A 4194-nucleotide genomic window follows, 5' to 3' on the forward strand; every position below is an offset into this window, starting at 1 on the left:
AAATAATAGACCTTCCACGCATAAATAATGTAGCCATCCAAATTTCTCAAAAGCATGTAAGTAAGAAAATTCTATTGATTGAAGGAATTTTAGTGAAATTACCTTTCCATGTTTTACTTCTCGATGTGCAAAATACGTCTCATACCATTTCTTTGCATCTAGAGTGTTGAAATTTTGATTGAATGAAGGTTTCATCATTGAGGTTGAAGCTTCCATTGGGGGATTCATTTTTCCAACACTGACTTTGGTTTTTGGGGCCATGTTAAAGTGAAATTGATAAGTGAATTGATGATAGTAGGTGATAAAGAGCAAGATATGTGTGAGAGATGCAAAAAGAATAAGTGTGGTAGATCAACTTTCTAGAGTGAAAAAAGATGGGTATAAATTTTTGAGTGATTTCATGGGTTTCAAGGAGGAATTTTGGTAAGAAATCAAGTTGAAGTGAAGGAATTTGTAAAAGATGTAGCTAAGAATGATCAATTTTGGGTGAGAAATGAGTGAGAGTGTTTAGGGTTTGGAGAGGATAAGTTTGGGAAGAAGATGAACAGGAGAAAAAAGCTGAAATGATCAGCCAAGCTAGAAGAAAACTCAATTTTATCATGCCAACACGGCACGCATAAAGCCAAAGAAGTATGACCTGATCGATCAGATGAGTAAGGGGATCGATCGGTTATGGTTATTGCAAGGAACTAATTGATTGGTTTTGAAGGGGATCGATCGATTTTGTATATTTTCAGCCTAATTTAACTACTGGTTACACACCCAATCGATCCTATCCAAAGGGGGATCGATCAGTCCTATATGTTTTCCCTTTTATTTGGCTATAGGGTGAGTAACCAATTGATCCATTCCAAAGAGGATCGATTGATTTTTGTTGTAGCACATTTTTTTAATTAAAAGAATTAAAAACCATGCAACATGATTATTCAAACATGCATCATACAATCATACACAAATTTTAAAAAAAATTAGATAAACATACATTTGATCAATCAAGAGTGCACCATTCATCATAACATCAAGAGATTCACTTCAAGAAGCATTCATCATGCCAAGTTCACTTCTAATTGCATAAAATCTATCCTTATTGAGAGGTTTTGTGAAGATATTAGCTAGTTGATGTAAGGTATCAATATATTCAAGCATAATATCACCTTTTTGAACATGATCTCTAATAAAATTATACCTAATTTCAATATGTTTGTTCTAGAATGTTGAATTAGATTTTTGACGAGATTGATGGCATTAGTATTGTACATTTAATAGGAATATGATCTATGGTAATTTCAAAATCTTTCAATTGTTGCTTAATCCATAAAACTTAAGCACAACAACTTTTGACATCCACATATTCAGTTTCGATTATAGATTGAGCAACACTATTTTGTTTCTTAAAAAACCATGATATGAGCATACTTTCAAACAATTGACAATTACCGAAAGTGCTTTTTCTATAATTTTACACTCACCAAAATTCGTATCGAAATAGGCATGTAAAACAAAAGATGAACCTTTTGGATACCATAATCCTAAATTATGGGTGTCTTTAAGGTACCTAAAATTTTTTTTAACAACAGATAAATGTGATTCTTTAGGTGAAGAATGAAATCTAGCACATAAACATACACTAAACATAATATCAGGTCTACTTACAGTAAGATATAGCAATGAACCAATTAGAGACCTATATAATTTAGAGTCAACACATTTACCTTATTTATCCTTCTCAAGTTTAGTTAAAGTGCTCATAGGTGTTAAACAAGGCTTTGATTCTCCTAATCCAAACTTTATGAGCAAATCCTTGATATATTTGGCTTGATTGATGTATGTGCCATCTTTTGTTTGCTTTACTTGTAGTCCCAAGTATAGACACCTCATTTTACCTGGGGTTTTTTTATCAATCGATACTAGTTCAAGCTCGATTGTAGGGATTTTTATTCATTTTTATTTTGTATTTATCATTTTTTTATTTTTTATTTTGTTTTTATTTTATGGTCCATCTATTGTTTTTTTTTTCATTATCTGATTAATTAAAAAAAGAGAAAAAAAAGTTTAAAGATTAAGATTAGGCTTGGTGATAATTATTATCAAAAAGCATAATTAGACGCTAATCTTTAGCTTTGGATACTAATTAAAATTGAACTAAAACTCTATCAGCATGGTTTTATATATAATTACAATTCACAGTAATAAGGGATAGCAATAAGAGTACAGAGACCAGGAAGAATCACAGAAGAGACACAAAAAATATAAGTAAAAAAATTATAAAAAATCAGAAGAGACACTAAGAAGAGGTCGTCGCTATCACAGAAATGAGTGAAAATGAAAAACCTTTGCTTCTTCTTCATCTTTGGGGTCTCTTTTTTTCCTCTTTTCTGCTTCTCTTTCAATTCTGAATCCCCATTGGATCATCGAGTTCTAGTCTTACTCGATGATTTCTCGCTCAAATCATCTCACTCCATTTTCTTTAGCTCCCTGAAATCTCATGGCTTCAACCTTGAATTCAAACTCGTCAATGATCCATCTCTCTCTCTCTAATGTTACGGCCAGTACCTCTACGTCGCCTTGATCCTTTTTTCTCCTTCCATTGAAAGGTTTGGTGGATCTTTGGATTTGGCAACGGTGATTGACTTCGTTAACTCAGATCATGACTTGATAGTAGCAGCTGATGCATCTGCGTCTTATTTGATTTAGAATGTTGCTGCTAAATGTATAGTTGATTTCGATGACGACTCATTAGCAATGGTTATTGATCACAAAAGCTATGCAATTTTTGGAATTGAAGGTAACCGTACGTTGATTGTCAATGATGATTTTATCCAATCTGATGTTGTTTTAAGAAAAAACAAAATAAGGCACCAGTACTTTTTAAAAGGATTTCACATTCAGTAAATGCGGCTAATAGCTTGGTTTTGAAGATGCTTTCTGCATCTTCTTCAACTTATTCTGGTAACCCAAAATCTAAATTGTTGAGGCCTCTATTGCTTATTAGATCTACCATTTCGTTGGTCTCAGTTGTGCAGGCTAGAAATAATGCTCAAGCTCTCTAGATTTATTCAACAACTGGTTGTTTAGAACTACTATGCAAAAAGCTAAGAGCCTACTTAAATTTGAAAAATCAAGTAATGAGCAGTTTGTGACAGAAATTAACAAATGGGTCTTCCATGAAAGGGGTCACTTGAAGGTTGTTGATCTTAAACACCACAAAGTCGAAGAAACAGATGAGCTTGCAAAAGGCAACCAAAATTTTTTTGTTAAGATATATGAGTGGTCTGAAAAAAAATTAGGAGTCCTATGTGGCAGATGATGTTCAGGTCCAGATGAGCCCTTATGTGCTAAAAATGCTATCAACTGATGGAAAAGGGTTGTGTCATACATCATTCATGGTACTTGATATTTATGAGGGTATTTTAGTTTAAAGTTGACTATCACAGGCTTGGTTACACTAGCTTATCTCTTTCCAAATAGATTCCAACAAAATTTTTTAATGTCGGTCAAATTTTTGATGAATTTTTTGATGTCAATTGAATTTTTCGACAGAATTCTCAAATTTTCAGTTAGCTTTTTACTTTTCGACAGCTACTTTCTAGAAATCGATCAACTTCTGATGAATAACCCAGATTCTGACAAGACTTTTCAGAATTCAGTTAAATTCAACCAGTGGCTTGAAGAAATAAAGAAAAAGAAAGATAGCAGAAATTGTAAAGAGAAAGAAATAATATGGGAAATCAATAAAAAGGCTTAAAAAAATACCCGGTGTTCTCTTTGCCCGTTTCAAGGATCCGCGTGCCAACTATTGGGTGACCCAACCCAATCCAACTCCATGCCATTTGAGCTACAAGACGAGTTGCTTCCTATGCGAAGCTGAGCAGCGACAAATTTCCTAAGCTGAGCCACGAGTCTTTAGTATTCTTTTTCCCCTTATTTTGCTCATTATTCATTTATTATTATTATTATTAGTGAATAAAGAAGGGTAAATAAATAAAAAAATTTTAAAACTTCAAGAAAATATATTGTTGAGGAAAAGTTGAAAGTATCGATTTTTCTTAAAAATAAAATTTCTAAAATAAAATTTCCAAAAAATATTTTTAAGGAAAAATTGAAAGTATCAATTTTCCTTCAAAATAAAAATGTTTTAAAAAAATATTTTTAGGGAAAGTTGAAAGTATCAATTTTCTTTGAAAATAAAAGTGT

The 4194-nt window shown here is 32.2% G+C and overlaps 1 pseudogene; it reads left to right on the forward strand.

Moving 5' to 3' along the window:
* The first annotated feature begins 2226 nt into the window (after positions 1-2226).
* On the forward strand, positions 2227-3489 carry LOC149510913 (dolichyl-diphosphooligosaccharide--protein glycosyltransferase 48 kDa subunit pseudogene; annotated as a pseudogene).
* Positions 3490-4194: the final 705 nt, after the last annotated feature.

This window comes from Durio zibethinus, chromosome 27 (genome assembly GCF_047325235.1).
Source record: "Durio zibethinus cultivar Kanyao isolate XHJ-2024 chromosome 27, ASM4732523v1, whole genome shotgun sequence".
NCBI lineage: Eukaryota > Viridiplantae > Streptophyta > Magnoliopsida > Malvales > Malvaceae > Durio > Durio zibethinus.